The sequence below is a fragment of the Aricia agestis genome, chromosome 11 (assembly GCF_905147365.1).
Source record: "Aricia agestis chromosome 11, ilAriAges1.1, whole genome shotgun sequence".
Classification (NCBI taxonomy): Eukaryota; Metazoa; Arthropoda; class Insecta; order Lepidoptera; family Lycaenidae; genus Aricia; species Aricia agestis.
The window spans coordinates 376,373-394,864 of record NC_056416.1 but is presented as its reverse complement, the minus strand read 5'-3'; the positions used below and the strand labels follow the sequence as shown (position 1 = coordinate 394,864).

The window sequence follows — 18,492 nt, the reverse complement described above, 5'->3', positions numbered from 1 at the left end:
AGGACAATGTTACTCTTAAATAACTATTAACCTATCATATACAAAAAATCTGCTGGTTAGGGTTCCGTAGTCAACCAAGTTTTGTTGATTACAGAACCCTAAAACGGAACCCCGACCAGCAGATTTTTTGTATATTGATAGGTTAATAGTTAATAGTTATTTAATTTAAGAGTAACATTGTCCTACAAAATATAACAATCCATATTTTAGGACCATCAAGTCAAAGTATGAAATCCTTTCTATCTCTGTTAGCTACCACTTTCGAGATTTTTCTCAAATAAAAATGTTCTTCGTCTTATCTAAATAAAGCTACTCACAAAAAATTAGCTTGATAATAATAAAAAAAAATGTTTTAGGGCTCCGGCATCGGCACCCGGACTAAAATAAAGAAATGTCTTTATGACATTTCTATAGTACCTCGTGTATATTTGTTTATATTTTTATGACGAGGGTTCATCGAGGTGTGACATCATGGCGAGGTTATTTCGTGTCTGTGATTTATCTGCCGGTACGTAGGCCGCGAATAAACACCCGCGAATGTTCATTTTAAAACGATTCTATTTGCACCCGCGATAAATCAGACGCGTCACGCGCCCAAACAAACGCGCTGACAGGTTATAAATGAACTTTATGTCATTATTGTGACGTCACATCGCGGGCCTTACGATAAAAACATTGTAATTAATAACGTTTAAGATTTTTCTTGTATCATTTAAATAACTTAATATTTTAATTACCAAAGACATAAAAATACTATAAAATTTTAACTAATTATGATTTGTGAGTACCTCAGATATAAATTAAATAAATTTCTTAATATAACCTTAATTAAAAATGTCTGTTAACTTTTATGGAACTAAATAATAAATAATAATATTTGTAATTGGTGTGTATACCTTTAATTATTTAATTATTATGTTTTAGAACAAGAATACCTGTATTAGATTTCAATGAACGTAATTAGTAAGAAGTTGTTTGCGTATCAATTTAATTAAATAATATAAATTAAAATTGACCAGCCAGCATTCAGTTACATTGCCCGGGACATTTTCAATTAACTTTTATAGCGTTACTATAAAGATGTAGGTAAAATAAGTGTAAACGCAGTGTGTAGTGTAGAGCTGCTGAGCCCGCCACATCGACGCCGTCTGTCATTTCGTCGCGGGCTGTCGCACGGTCGAGCTACATTTCCGCCTGCCCTACATTCGGCGAGACTAATCGCCGGTCGATCATTGTCATTACTCGCTGTAATGAAACTTAAATTGCTAAGACCTAAGAGCTCCTTTAGGTAATGAGGTCTTAGGTATGAACTATAACAATAAGTGGGTGTGATAATAATATTATTACCGGTTACCTCAATTACAATAATCAACTTACTAGTTAATACTGAGCACTTAATTTAATTACAATTTAGAATTTTGTAACATTAAATTAAAATTAAAATGATGTCTTCTTCAGCCTGCTTGCGCCAATTCGAGTTAGTACTTAGTAGGCCCAGCAGTAATACAAATAATTAAAGGAATGACATAATATTTACTTTTAACTTTTAACTCGACTTGTGCAAGTGGTATTTGACAAAAAAGGTATTTTATTGACCTTTAGCTATATGTCCTGCTCATACTGCTTATCTTACGAAGCTTGTTTTTCACAAAGGTTTAGGCGGAAGTAAACAATGAAAACAAAACAAGTATTTGCCGAGCAAACCCACACGTGTGGGCAGGACAAACAGACAAACACTGTAACAATGGCGTACAATATTTGCGGCGGGTAGGACGTAAATGCAGCGGCCCGCGCGTATCTTATCGTAACGGTGTTGTATCTAATTTGTTTTGTTAACGTGATTGTATTAATTGTTTTATCACTAGTTCTTGCCAGATATACATTTTTTTAATCAGATAATATTAAATCCAGTAGAACCAGAAGAGGCAACAAAATACACGGTGAATATCCGTTTCGCCAAAAGAAAAAAAAAGTCATTTCATACTAAAATGCCGCAACATTTTTCACTGAAACTTCTCATTCTTTTTTCAGGGGGAAAAGTTGCTGCTATATAAAAAAATTGCTTATATACAGGAGTTTCAATCTGCGAAGTCTTGAAACGCAATAATATTATTTACCCTGTTTCATATACCAGCAAGTGATGAGTAACAACGGGAGACGAGACAGTTAACAGCTGTCGCCGAGATACAATAAACTCGGACTGTCACGAGATGAGATGTGGATTGTGGAACATGGCAATATAACTGATTTCAAGTGGATATAAAATAGAGATGGTAATAAAGGTATAGAGTGGGTCGGTAAAGCAGATTATGAGCACTTGTGACTGACTTTTACGATTTTAAAGTACATACTTACTTTTAAGCATATTATTTAAATGAATATTAATAACATCTGTCAGCGATCAGCAATCATGTTTGTGCTGAAGTGTACGTTTGTTAGTGTGAAGTTTGGTCTATAAATTAGATCCTATAGTATCACCATAACTAATTATAATTAAGATATTCGCGCATCATCTTATCTTATATCTTTAAACGAGCAATTCTTGTATTATATATAATTGGAATCTCATAATCGTCTCCAACGATTTTCATGAAATTTAGTATATTGAATAGGGGGTTTCGGGGGCGATAAATCAATGTAGCTAGGAATCACTTTTAGAAAATGTCATCTAATTCGTGTTTTATCGAATACCGAGCAAAGCCCGGTCAAATAGCTAGTTATAATCAATCAAGGTCTATGTCTGTCAAGTCATTTTTCCAATGTATTTTTATTAGAAGGGAGGTAAAGAAAACGATGGCGTTGAGAGAAAACGTCTAAATAGAATTACATTGTAATTAACTAAATATTTCATAGCTACGAAACTCATTTGTATAATGTAATGTATTTCCTCTATCTCTATTAATTAATTTGTAACCGCGGGGTGTTTCAACAAGACCTAGGATCTAGGTCATACATCAAATACTATTTACATTCTAACACCCCGACACCACATGTGGGCGTGTAAAGTGGTGGCTAACTTGCTGCACCATTTGTAAACCCTATCCCGATTAAAATAAGGTTAATAGTTTGTAACCGTACACAAGAAACAATACAACAAATAGTCAGGGGTATTAGCCAGTAAATACACTAATATTCTCAGAATAGACATTCAAATATTTGAATTGAAAACGTTGTTGTGTTATGTGTAGCTATAGCCTATAAGTACATTATACATTCACGTAAACGAGATAATTTCAGTGTAACACACACTCATCTTGAAAACATAATTACAATATTATTCGAAAAACTCCTCACAAAACTTAATTAAAAGTTTTTCATCATAATATTATTATTTTTTTCTAAACTAGCGTTCGAAATTTAAAGCTGAACTGAAAATAGAAATTAAAAACAACATGAACATGAAACAACAACATACAAACATCGTTGTCGGTTTCATACAATTTATGTACCGACTTCTGAGCCCCAAACATTCTCTCTGGCTTTTTAGTTCTGTATAGTTCGGTTTGAACTTTGAGCCAATATACAGAACTGTCTTTGTTAAGTTTTAGAACTTAATCAATTACAAGATGAAATAATTAGTAATAGTTGATAACTCAGGGGACGGGTGAATTGGACGTTTAGTGGGCAAGTTAAGCGCCGGGGGACTGATACACCGCCGAGCGCATGAATTGTTCTGTAAGTGCCCCGCTTTGTGCTGCTCACTCGCTTGTAGATCTAAACTTTATCTTGGCCCGTGTCTTCGATAGTGAAGACATCGTACATTTTGGTGTGATGATGATTGTGTGGTTAGCCTATGGTAGACCATATGGTGGTTAGCCTATGGTAGACCATATGGTGGTTAGCCTATGGTAGACCATATTATTATGAAGCTTTATATCGCAACAAATAAAAATATAGAAATAAATAAACAAAAATACTTTTACATTTATAAAAGGTGTCTTAACACCTCCATTGTGAGTATCGCAGACACAATAGATTTTCAATTGGTATGCGGCAGCCGGCTGCCGATTGGGGATTCATGGGTTAAATTAATATTATCGAACTTTACAAAAACACAGTTGTTTAGAAGTAATTGTTTACATACCAACATCATACATATTATGGGTTAGTAGTAATAATTCCGGTCAGTATTAAACTATAAGGGTCTTACCACAAAAGATTAAACATATTCTGTTAAACAGTTGTTTTGAGACAATTTTGTAATGAATTTTTCTTTAATCAACTGTTCAACAGGTGTTTAAATCTTTTCTTTTGTAGTTAGACCGTAAGTTTCCTGGCTTTTAGTGTATTCAAATTTAAAAATAACAAAACAAACACAATACAACGAAGAAATTCAGTGCCTCAACATTTTATTGAAAACAAAACACAATAAATACGTGAGGACTATGAACGTTAGCTATCTAATATTTAGATATTGCAGACAAATATACGAGCTGTGCAGTTTATATTGAGTTTGTAGCCAGGAGAATATGCACTCTAACCTTTCCTGTTAAAGTTTAAAATGCGGCTGTAAGTTTGTAAGTACAATACCTCGTAGGTTGTATATCGTGGAGTATTAGCGGATATTAGGTGTATCGAGCTGCACAGCGAATATCTCACGAATTCGTGAGATATTCGTTTGTTGTAAGGGGAGCAGCCTGAAAATGTCATTAAGTTATCTATATGCATGTGTATTGTGTATTATAGTGAACTTTATGCTTCAGTACGTGATTGAAAATAATAGCACAATAGACAGAACTCATGATAGCATTGTCGTTGTTGATTGATTAAAGTGTGAATAAAGAAATATTATACATAACATATTAAGCAGTTATAGGCTCTTATTAACAATAATAAGAGCCTATAACGGCTTAATATGTTATAGTGATAGCCCTTTTGCTTTTTAGGGTTCCGTACCCAAAGGGTAAAAACGGGACCCTATTACTAAGACTTCGATGTCTGTCCGTCTGTCTGTCTGTGTGTCTCCAGGCTGTAACTTAAGAACCGCTAGCTAGACTTTTGAAATTTTCACAAATAGTGTGTATCTGTTGCCGTTATAACAACAAAATATGCTAAAAACAAAATGAATTAAATATTTAATACAACACACGTAATTTTTTTGCCATTTTTTGCTCGATATCAATAACGGCAAGGCACTTGAAATGTTCAGTTTTATTTCTTTTTTAATAATTTATAATAAAATTGTGATAAAATATGAAATAATAAAGGGGGTTTTTCATACAAAAAACATAATTTTCAGCCTATTTTTGCTCTATTGTGGTACGGAACCCTTCGTGCGCAAGTCCAACTCGCACTTGGCCGATTTTATTTTTATTTTAAGACCCCGATTTTCTTTTATTTTAACGAGCCCGGCGAATGGGGACTTAATGTGAAGCTGTAATTGGCCGCTTGTCTCCCGCTGACGAATCGACACTCATTATTACATATTGAGATGTCCTGTCAACAACATTGTAACTTGTTATTATTTTATGTTTTCTCCCAAATTATATTAATTTAGTATTTCAATTCTGTTATATTTTAACGCAGTTTCTAGCTAGTGTCCGATTCATATGAAACAGAAGTCGTACAACTGACTTTTTGGAGTTTCGACCAATAAGAAAGCGTTTGATGTTGGTTTGTTATTTTATAGGAATACCATTTCGTATTTTTATCTTACTGAGCCTGCACTAAAATCACATGGAAGCTTATAATAGCAGAAAAACGGTAAATGTTGTATTTTATACGGAGCTATACGTAAATTGATATGAGTTGGCGCTAACAATATGTACAAGATAATAATATGTTACGCGTCGTCACTCGTGAACTGTCAGTATACGTGACGTGGCATCTCATTTTTATTAAAAAAAGAAATAAATATTCGGTATCACAAAATACTCTACTAAAACAAAATATTTGGATGGAAGTTCCTTATCGCGCGTTGCGAAATGGAAGCTAGACGAGAAAAGTTGTAACGACACTTTTTGACCGACACATCATCAATCAAGTAGGGACACTTACCCCTGCAGAGGGCATTGATGTGGCGATGACGTCAACTGGCGGGAAATTTAAAATTCTGCCATTCCTCTATAATGGGATTATTTTTTTATAACTTCGTTTCATCCGGGTCCGGTCCCTTGACACCTCTCAAGATTTTTGTCTAAGTAGAGTGTTTTTTTCACACCACAGAACGAAAATAATTAATATACGTTCCAATAATAATAATTGATATCTGTCGTACGTTTTACGTTACGTCTGAAATGACGTCAGTGGGCTTCGGCCTGACCGAGTATGCTAATTGCTAGTATCTCTCTCGGTCGGAAGATCTTCCTTTTCGGCCACCATTAACATCGTTGAAATATCGATGGCCCCAACGAATAAACGTGCAATCGAAAAAAGACAACTTTCAGGAAGACAAAAAAACGTTTGGAACCATACAACTTTGACTACATAATAAATAGACAGCTATATAATGTACAATCAAATTAAAGGTAAGATAAATATCTTTCAGCTCATATTATTATCACTTGTCTTGCTCCTACTTGTACACATACAGACATACACATTATGATCGCGCTATTGAAAAACCCTTTTTAAGGATGTGGCTCAATTACACTTGAATCCTTCTAGTGGACCCTTACACGGTACACCCTCACACTTGAAAGGCTTTCCTGCCTTTTGCAAACCATACTAACTACGTAACACTCGGCTACAGTCAGCAAAACAATGCAAAAGGCAAAATATTAAACATTATGTTAAAAATAAAAATCATTGAACTCTACATTAAACTATATAAAATAATTGTAAATTGATTATTTGAATAGAGAAAATAGGACACGTTTTATTTAAAACGAGCTCTTGCCCACGGCTTCGCTCGCGATAAGAAGTATATACAAACTTTCGTCCCCTATTTTAACCCCTTGGAGGTAGAATTGACCAAAATCCTTTCTTAGCGGATGCCTACGTCATATCATCTACCTGCATGCCAAATTTCAGCCCGATCGGTCCAGTGGTTTGGGCTGCGCGTTGATAGATCACCATGTCAGTCAGTCCCCTTTGAGTTTTATATAAGTATATATACATATTGTTCGCGCCAAACTTTAGCGCGACGAATGTGGCAGTTGGCAACACTGCGCATGAGTCTGCGCTGTCAGCTGTCATACGTTTGACGCAAGTTCGAAACAGTCCATTACCGGCGCGCGATCGTTACATACGAAAAATATCGGCTAGCCGTTCCCGTGATTCGCGATAAATCCTCAGCTCAGTGAAATAGAAGGTGACAGTGTCGTGTGACTACGAGCATCAGCACATCAGCCCTATCAGCCCTATCAGCCCATCTGCCCAGCTGTCTCAGCCACCAGGTAACCCCAGTTTCCTTTCTGCCCATCGTTGTAGTGTAGGGGTCCTCGCCCCTACATTTTCTGGTCCTTCGAGCCGTCCAGTGACCTTTCTGGTCATTTCGAGCCTTTCAGCACACTCCCTGGTCCATAGCGAGCCTAGGAATATTTTTTTTTCACCCACCCGCTTTAATGCCCCGCCCGGCGAAAATTAAAACTACAGTTCATTCTGCTCATATTTCTGCCTTATCTTATTAGAATCCCATTTTATTATTAATATTCTATCGAATTAAGTAACCTCCGCCCATTTTTTACCTGCTTACGGCAATATTTTTGCAAGTTTGCCAAATACGATTTTGTTCGTCCGCCATATTAAGTAATAATTTGCATAGGTAATTTAATCCCCTATCATCTTATTGTGTAATTGTAATCGCATTATTTTCAGCCAATATATTGCGTCTATATTACATTTCAATTAAATTCCCGAATATATTTCAGCCCAAATACCAATATAAAAATAACTTCAACATAATTCCGTCGGGTTATAAGAACAAAGAAACTTTCATACATCACATAGTTTGTGCCTATTACATTAAGTGTTATTATTGTTCAGCTCATTGAAATATTTACAGTTGTTTTTGTTAACTTAGCACTTAGGTACTTCGACTTAATTACTCGCCTTATCGCGATCGATCTTTCGCCGCGCGCGCATACCTCAGCACCTCCGCTCCGATAAGAAACATCTGTTAATTGTTTTTAATAACTATTACAATAACAAGCGTCTTAGGTATCGCATTTAAACGTTTTATGTCTCCGCTCATTACATAATATTGCTGTTACCGAGTTATACTTGCGTTAGAATTCAGATATACAAACTCAGCACATTACTATAACACTTTACTATTTTTTCAATATAGTTTATTAACTACTTATATACATTTTTATCAGCTCGTTAAGGTTCCTTTACACTAGCATGCCTACTAAATCGCAAGCTGCCGTTTTCAGAGAGGCCGTCAAAGCTTTCAGTCGGCTCAAAGAAATTGCGACAGCACTTTCTAGTGGCGACTCCAAGGAGTCTTCTCAAACATTAAGAAAGGAATTTAATGCGCGATTCAAGGAAGTTTCCTATCAAAAAACAAGACTCGAGAAAATTTATCACGAGGTCCTAGACGACCCAAACTTATCCCAAGACAACGAAAAACTTTACACATCGAATTACGACACTGCGATTTCTGATTATTATTTTATTTTAACGGCAGCCGAAAATACACAAAGTACTTCGGAGACTCCTCAGCTCACTTCTTCCGTTTTGCCTAAAATTGAGCTTCCGAAGTTTAATTCGTTGGTTGAAGAATGGCCTTCTTTTATTACGATTTTCCGTAGTCTGATGGACGACATGGCAACGTTGTCGGACGCGTTTAAATTACATTACCTACTCTCATGCCTGTCGGGGGAGGCATTATCCATGGTTTCACATCTAAAAATCACTAACGAGAATTATAGTGTTGCGCTCGACATATTAACACGTCGATATGAAAATCGTCGCGTGTTGATCGACAGATTTGTCGATATTATACTCGGTCTGCCCAATATTCATATACGCTCGAGTATCCGAGCTACTTTTCTCACTCCGCTCATCTCGGCTCAAAGCGCATTAAAAATTTAAATTTACCTATGGACAGCAACTATGTTTTTGTCTCGATTGTAGTCCGTAAACTACAGGGGGAGCTCCGCACATTATTCGAGAGGAGATACGGCGCCTCTGATGTTCTGCCCACATTAGATAATTTAATCTTTTTTTTAGAAGAGCACGCGCGCTGCATCGAGACAGAATGTTCGACGCCAGCGCGCACTGAGTCTCAAGGTCAAGCGGGATCTTCCCGTCAACAACCCCCCTCCCCCCGCTCTCCGCGCAGTCTCCGCTTTAGACCCATAAGCCCCGCGTATCAGCGCTCGCCTTCAGCACATACCATGCGTACCCCGCATGTCAGCCCAGCTCCATCTCATTCTCGCCAACACTATGTACCCCCCTCTCCCCCCCGACAAGTTCAGCACGTATACTCAGCTCAAGCCAGTTTTAAATCTAAGTTTTACTGCCCATATTGTAGGTCCACAGAGCACAAATTAATAGCTTGTCCCAAGTATAACCATCAGCCCATTCAAGGACGTTGGGACTTTATCGAGTCAAAAGGTAGATGTCGTAAATGTTTAGGTCCGCACTACGAAAACGAATGTAGGTCGACTGGTGTCTGTAAGGATTGTGGTAGTCCTAATCATCACACTTCTCTTCATCGTCATGATGCACCACGCTCGCCAACATCATCAGCTCATTTACTTCCTGCTCACTTGCGCGCGCAGCCCCGTCGTCGTGATAATAATAATAATGCTCATACCTACACATCTAATACTAACCATACGATCGTTCATCATCAACCATCTACATCTCATCAGTCGCATTCATCTTCGCCTCATAATAATAATAATAACAAACAATGACTACCTACCATCACGGAGCATTCAGAGTTAGAAAATCAGCCCAATAATTTAAATAATAATTTTTCTCATCATAAATCCGCTCATAGCTCAGCTCATAATTCAGCTCATAATGATTCCGCTCAAGTTAATACTACTCAGCATAATAATAACTCATTACAAACTCCCATATTATTACCTACAGTTGTTTTGAAAATTTCAGATAAATATGGTAACTATCATAAAGCACGCGCATTACTTGATTGTGGTAGTATGATAACATTAATTACTCAACGCTTAGTAAAAACACTTAATTTACAACCGAAACATTGCTCATTAAAAATTACAGGCGTTGGAGATCAGCACATACAAAATTCTAAAGGTCATGTTTCGATTACTTTTCGGCCCACACGTAGTGACACGCCTTCTATCACAACTTCCGCTCATATTTTGAAGGATGTCACAGGTTACCTACCTATGCAAAAAATTCCCGATGTAGTACATGACTCGGAAAGTCAGCTTATTCCTTTAGCGGATCACAATTATCATACTCCTGCGCCCATCGATCTCATTTTAGGCTCAGATGTTTTAGGCCATGTGTTAGATGGTACTAAGGTGACTTTGGGCCCGGGGAAGCCCATAGCCTTTGGCACGATTTTTGACTTTGCACTCATAGGTCCCATTGAACAATTATATGATAATTCAGTAGTTCAAGTTAACTCCGCTCATATCGCTCATTCGACTCATTCCGCCCAATCCGCTCATTCTGTTCATTCTCATTCTCATCAAGATATAAATAAAAGTCTAGAACGATTCTGGGAGTCAGAAGAACCCCAGCCGCGTCCAACTCACTCAAACCCATTACATGAACAATGTGAAGACTTATTCCGCTCAACTACTACTCGTAACCGATCGGGACGTTATATCGTAACTCTTCCATTTTTATCGAATGCTCCGCAGTTAGGTAGTACACATGCTATTGCTCTCCGTAGATTTCTTAACTTAGAAAAGCGATTACAATCCGACCATTCATTCCGCTCAAAATACATAGAATTTATGAACGAATACATAAACTTAGGCCACATGACACCTTGTCATCCTTCTACTTTTACTCATAAAACTCATTATTATATTCCTCATCATGGTATATTTAAATCAGGTACTGATAAACTCCGCACAGTATTCGATGGCAGTTGTAAGTCATCCAATGGTGTCAGCCTTAATGATTGCCTACATACAGGCCCCGCCCTTCAGCGTGATATTGTCGATATAATTCTGACATTCAGGACACATCGTGTAGTCTTTACCACAGATATAAAAATGATGTTTAGAAATATTATTATCAATCCAGATCAACGTCATTATCAGCTCATACTCTGGAGATCGTCTCCTGATCGACCTTTACTCACATATGCACTTAACACTGTTACCTACGGATTACGTTCAAGTCCTTATCATGCTATCCGCACATTATTACAACTAGCTGATGATGAAGGTCATCGCTATCCCCAAGCTGCTCATGTATTACGTAACTCCATATTCGTAGATGATATTCTCTGTGGTCATGACTCCATAGAAGAAGCTTCAGCTCTTCAAACTCAGCTCATTAAATTATTATCGCTTGGTGGTTTTCAGCTCAGTAAATGGAAATCTAACACTCCTCAACTCTTACAACGTTTCCCAGATGATCAATGCGAAATGCCTAAGGACTTTGACATCAGCTCAGACTCTCCATCTGTTAAGGTCTTAGGTATTTGATGGATTCCGCAGTCTGATGAATTTACATATCACATTTCACTACCGCCAATTCCTCACATAACGAAGCGATCCATACTCAGCACTGTAGCTTCTCTTTATGATCCAAACGGTTGGATCACTCCTGTCATATTCCGCGCGAAATTACTTCTACAAAAATTATGGTTGCTCAAATTGGATTGGGACGACCCCACTCCAGATAACATTACACAAGACTGGCAGCGCATTTCTCATGATCTTCCGCACATCTCAAACATACATTTTCCCAGACACGTAGCTCCGCACAAATTAACTTCTACATACTCACTTCATGGCTTCGCAGATGCCTCAGAAAATGGTTTTGCTGCAGTCGTATATTTACACGAATTAAATCACGACGGATCGGCTAACGTTCAACTCATAATTGCTAAATCTAAGGTAGCCCCTATTAAAAATAAACTCACAATTCCCAAATTAGAATTATCCGCGGCTACACTTTTATCTCAACTCATGTTTCGTGTCTCTCAACATCTCTCCGCTCATCTAACAATATCTCAACATGTCTGTTGGTCAGACAGCACCATTGTACTCGCGTGGATTAAAACTCCTACTCATCGTTTACAAACATTTGAAGCTAACAGAGTAACCAAAATTACTAATAACTCTCTCTCACTCATCTGGCGTCATGTACCTACACACTTAAACTCTGCTGATTGTGCCAGCAGAGGAATCTCAGCACATTCTCTTCTTTCACATAGCTTATGGTGGTCTCCTCCTTGGCTCAAACTGCCAGAGGATACCTGGCCCAAGATGCCTTCAGCTCACACTCGACAAGAATTACCGGGACTCAAACCTAAGCAAGTTCCATGTCATTTCACAATCCCCGGTATAGATAGTGATCTTCTTACACGATTCAGCTCATTAGATATACTTATCGGCGTCACAGCGTACATGCGACGATTTATTTCTAACTGTAAATTACCTACACACTCGCGAGAACTAGGTCCGCTAACTGTAAATGAACGTAGACAAGCTCTGCTCTTCTGGATCCGCTCTGTTCAACAGAACTCCTTCGCAGAAGACATTCACCGCCTGCAAATTAACAAACTCTGCACAGTTAGGTTACAACGATTATCACCTTTTATGCAGAACGGTCTTCTTCGAGTAGGTGGTAGACTCACTCGCTCAGAACTCACATACGATGCACAGCATCCATTCATACTGCCTAGTTCTAGTCCGCTCACAGACCTTATCATCGATCACTATCATCGTATTCATTGTCACCCTGGCACCGATACATTACACGCTATATTACGTCAACAATTCTGGATATTATCAGCACGCCGCATCATTCGACATAAAACGTATAAATGTATAAGATGTTTCCGTTGCCGCGCTCAGCCCGAAATGCCTGTCATGGCTGACCTTCCAGCCGACAGAGTTATACCTCAGCCCGTATTTAGTCACGTGTCTACAGATTTTGCCGGCCCATTTTTACTTAAATCGAGTCAACTACGAAATGCTAAGTTAATAAAAGGTTACTTTTGTATATTCGTTTGTCTCACTACAAAGGCGGTTCACTTGGAACCCGTATCCGCACTTTCTACAGATGCATTTATTGCCACGTTACAAAGATTTTGCTCACGTCGCGGTGTTCCCGTTTTAATACGTTCCGATTGCGGCACAAACTATGTAGGTGCTAGGAATCAGCTCCTAGAAGTTCAACAATTTCTCAATGACAATAATGACGCTATTTCCCATAAACTCTCAGCTCAAAATATAACTTGGTTACTTAATCCGCCCAAGGCCCCGTGGATGGGAGGCATCCACGAGATTAATGTTAAATCTACCAAGCAACTTCTCTACCGTGTAATCGGTGAACAACGCCTCACATTTGAGGAATTCTCAACTCTGCTCGCTAGAATTGAGGCCGTATTAAATTCTCGGCCTATCAGCCCACTATCGTCCGATCCTACGGACTATCAGCCCCTCACAGCCGGCCATTTCCTCATAGGCCGTCCGCTCACAGCTCTTCCCGAGCACACAATAGATGACAGAGTCATCTCCCCCCTTAAGCGCTTTCAGCTCATTCAATCTCTCTCTCAGCGTTTTTGGGCTCTCTGGACCAAGTCCTACCTCCATACCCTTCAAATCCGCTCCAAATGGCTTTCCTCTTCCTCTCCACCCAAAATTGGGGAACTGGTTCTGCTCAAAGAAGACAATCTGCCTCCGCTCCAATGGAAGATGGGAAGAATCACACGCCTACTACCTGGGAAGGATGGAGTCATCAGAGTTGTGGACTTGGCCACCTCACAAGGCCAGCTGCGGAGACCTGTCGGCAAGATTGCCCGGCTCCCACTGGATTCAGCTCAAGATGGGGATCAGCTCACGCCCATTGCCGGGCCCCCCCAGGATGTTCGCGCCAAACTTTAGCGCGACGAATGTGGCAGTTGGCAACACTGCGCATGAGTCTGCGCTGTCAGCTGTCATACGTTTGACGCAAGTTCGAAACAGTCCATTACCGGCGCGCGATCGTTACATACGAAAAATATCGGCTAGCCGTTCCCGTGATTCGCGATAAATCCTCAGCTCAGTGAAATAGAAGGTGACAGTGTCGTGTGACTACGAGCATCAGCACATCAGCCCTATCAGCCCTATCAGCCCATCTGCCCAGCTGTCTCAGCCACCAGGTAACCCCAGTTTCCTTTCTGCCCATCGTTGTAGTGTAGGGGTCCTCGCCCCTACACATATATAGATGTACAATATCGAGTTATGCATCCTGCAATACGGAGCTCCCGTTGAACATAGTACCCGTTCCCGTCGTACATTTAGTTGTCTTAATTTAATTTGATAAAACTCTTCGTACTCTACTCTACATAGTTTCGAATATCTTCTAATATATTCGAACAGTCTTTTTGTCGACTGTACTCATAATATTACGTTGTTATTATTACGTAAGACGATACAACATTAGCCGAAATAATATAAGCCGGGGCAGCGGTAATGACACTCGGCGGAGGCCCGACATGGGCCCTATTAGCTGACATGGGCTCAACGGCCTCATGTCAGTTATTGTTACGCCCCGAAATGAGGCCACTGCCCTATATACCAGGGTATGGGGTTATGCTACGAGACACTTATGTGGGTATAAAATACGTCACTCACATAACGCCCGCTTAAAATTTAAGTGGTTAACACAACATGTTATACCAAAGTTTCTACTAAAGTACTAGGTACCTAAATACGTTTTTAGTTACGATTTGTTATTCGATATTATAAATACGAGATCGTTAGAAGGTAAAGCGCTCATTTTGAGTGGACAAATTAAGTGGGCCCTGAGGAACCTAAGCCTCTAAGGCTCCACCTGATACCGGTAAATCTTCCGTGTCGACTGTCGAGTGACTTAAACCTTTACTAGTTTTATAGACGAAGTGCTTATGAAGATTTTACTCTACCTAAGCCATGCTTGAGTTATTATTTTATAACAAGAAGATTATAACAAGATCACGTTACATTCATTTACGTGATTTCCTGTAGTTTAACTGCGGCGCTGATTTTGCTTGTCCTGTAACTTTCGTCCAACAGATCGCTCTATCAGTCGTCAACTCTCTGGCGCCGGCGGCGTGGTGGTTATCGTCACATTTGCGGTGTTCTACTCAATTAGGCACGAGATCTGCACGTGACGTCACTGGGGGGGAAGAGGGGATAAAGAAGGGGGGGGGGGGGGACAGCCCTACATCTGTTTGGGCAGAACTTTTGTGAAGATAACGATTGCGTGTGATATCAAATCGTTCGCAAGTTTTGATTAGTTTAGCGAGACTGATTGGATCTACGAATTTTATTGGTCCAGTACAGTCATGAAATCGTATCTAAGTCTTGTTCAAGTTACCACATGTGACTTATAACGCTTCGAAAAACAAACATTTAAAAGATGTACAAGAACGCATTAAATCTCGTCCTGTGCAAAGTTCAGCGTAAATAAAAGTGCATCGTACACCCGCTGTTTAAATAATTTCAACACATTAGCACGCGCTACAAGACACTCCATTTGCTCGCGAACAAGACAGCATTAGAGTCGATGTGCTCAGCACTCAGTAACAATGTGTTACACTGCTGAGTGCTGTTTCTGTGCAACTGCTGAGTGCTGTATTCGGAACACCCCTCATTACTCTACGTGAGCTTTTATCTCGGACTTTGAGTAGGTCAAACCGAACTATCTTTCGCGGAAAGTTTTTGTATAACCTTTGTTATTAATTTACAGTACACTGTGGGTGGGACTGTTGGATTTAATGTTTTTCAGGGTATTTAGGGGTAAATGTCTGGAATGGAACACTGCTGAAGAGTGACGAATGATAAAAAGACGCGAATCTATCAGAAAGAAGGCCTTTTAATTCGCGTAGAAGGCATCAGGCAAATGTAAATGTGCGATTTGAAAAGATTTAGGTTTCATAATGTATTTATAATGACTTACCATCTACATATTACAAACTTTTACGTATATTTATAGTTAGATAAAACAATTTGTGGTAAATAATCTTATTCAGTATTAAAATATATTATTTAGAATATTATCATGTTCTTTTACGTTATATAATTATGTTGATTATCTACATACCTTGTAATTTATGTTAATTAACAAAGACGTTGTTCTGAGGTTTCAGTACTGTGATCTCGCGAATGTCGCGAAATGTGTAACAAGTACGTAATTATTTAGTTTACATTACTTTCATAATAATAATGTTGGAAACTTGGGACATTTTTATATCATCATTTACGGTCATTAGAGTTAACAAGTCAACAAAATTATTTAAATCAATATGTGCGGAGAGAAAGTACCATGGTCCGTACTTCGTAGAACAATAATATTCCCGCAAACCACATTTCTTCTCGCGTAATTGTTTGTTTCCGGGCTGCTCATCTGTAGACGTGTATCGTGGACCCCCGGCGGAAACGTCTCACGGTTCACGAGACCCCCTGTTGCGGGGGGTCTCGAGACCCCCTGCTATGGGGTCAATAGACCCCTGACGAGACTGAAGCTACCGGGAGTACTGCAGACACATTAAACTGTATCTTTGTGTAGTTTTTGTTTGGCGCTCATCGAGACCGTTAACAGAGCTTAGACAATATTTTCTTTAGGTGAAAAGATTTTCCAGTGATGCTTTGATGAGTCTGGCCTCTAGTGTATAATATACATTCTATATTATACACTAGAGAGCAATCTATAGTTTAGACTAAAGACTAGATGAAATAAGTAATATTTTAACCGACTTCCAAATAGGAGGAGGTTATACGTTTGGCTGTGGATATTTTTGGTATTTACTATGAGTAATTATTACGAGTAATGATGATTAATTTCTAGTCAGTATTTATCGTAATATAATATGTATCATATTATTATTAGTTTGATGGGGTTCTTTAAAAATATTTTGTTTAAGTTTACAACTTATACGACAAAATAAAAGTGATTCAAAGTTGGTCCCAATTTTATGAGTATCAGTTTTCCCAATAGGTTTGCTGTAACTATGAGTTCAGGAATATCGGCAACCCCACAGGGAGGGAGCTTCCCTCTGTGATACAACAATATAATAAAACTTCGTTTTTCCTAAGCCCGGATATGGCTTGTTTCTAGTTCGTAATATTTTGACCTCCTATCCATTTAGGTATATTTAATTTTTGCCCAGATCATGATGTGAAGTTTATTCCATTTTCGCCTTCCATGAGTTAAAAGTAGAAGAGTTTTGGCATCAGCAGAATCCATTAACAAAGCTATCGAATGAGAATCGTAGAGGCGCTGTCGAGACTCGAGCAGTCGACAACAGTTCGTGCTAAGCTCTGAAGTAATAATTACAAACATAAAGGTTTAATATTGCTGATGAATCGCAAACTTGTAATTTGGCGAACTTCGTAAAAGGCGAAGTTTGCAGATATTTGAGAACGTACAATTTGCCAATCACGGATTTGGCGCAAACAGCGGGGTGGTTTGTTTCGTTTGTTCGTAATTAACTATCGGTTTCCCGGCATGATGTATAGATATATACGCTATATACTATACGGATGTTCTATCGAGGGTGGCCCTTATTAATTGTGAGGATACAAGATACTTCAGGATCATTGCTTTATTCGCTCGGACATATAAAACGGTTGTATTGTGTTTCTTGATCTTTTGTGTCCATTCTTTTTTGCCCGTGACGTAACGGAGTATAAGTTATGATATTATAGCAGTTTTGTCTGTAACATCCGGTACTTTCTTACTTTCCTTAGTTTTAATTTCATGCTATATATTTAAAGATTTTATAAAATTTTTATGAAAGCAATTTAACGAGCCTCAACAAAATATAAAACGAAATGGCCTCGAAATTGCCTTTTAAGTCGCACTTCGCAGTGCGCACTCGGTGTCGAGTATCAAAAATCGCTTAATTTTAATCCTAAGTGAAAACGCACATTCACTTTTACGGCCGCGCGTTACATTCGTCGAAAATATTCTCCAGTAATCGAGCTGACGCAGGGCGGGCGGCGCGGCGGTGCGGGGCGGGCAGGTGATGAAGACGTACCTGCCCTCGAGGGTCGAAATGAAAATAACTGTGACGAGGCACAATTTTATATTTTTCGGGGTTTATGAAGCGGCGTCGGGGGATCGCGGTGCCGCTGTTTGGGGAATATTCCGCAGACGTCAGGATCATCGCCAACATTTTTCAGATCTATTTTTTTTTTGGATAAAACGCACTAGGTAATGGTACGTTATTATTATAATAGATACATTATAAGTTTCTTATGTCAATGCATTATACATATTTCCAGATCCATTCCAAGCTTACTGAGATGAGATTCAAAACGATACTAAAATAATTGTGTTTGCCGTATATCGGAAAAAGTTGTAAGCTATTAAACTGTGAATTTATTACAGATGGGCAATAAAATATGGCATTATCGTACTTATATGAATTACTTTATTACTTAATTACCTTTTTACCTT

At 38.7% G+C, this 18,492-nt stretch overlaps 1 protein-coding gene across 2 annotated transcripts in view; it reads right to left on the bottom strand.

Annotated features, from left to right (window-relative positions):
- Positions 1–18,492, bottom strand: part of LOC121731638 (somatostatin receptor type 2-like) — a 113,597-nt gene that overhangs the window by 12,592 nt on the left and 82,513 nt on the right. Inside the window, exon 1 of one of the 2 annotated variants that reach the window (XM_042121184.1) lies at positions 3,219–3,229. The exons of the other annotated variant lie outside the window; for it this stretch is intronic. The gene's annotated coding sequence lies outside the window, so the exon portion shown is untranslated. Of the gene's footprint in view, positions 1–3,218; positions 3,230–18,492 lie in introns of those variants that run through there. 2 annotated transcript variants of the gene reach the window in all.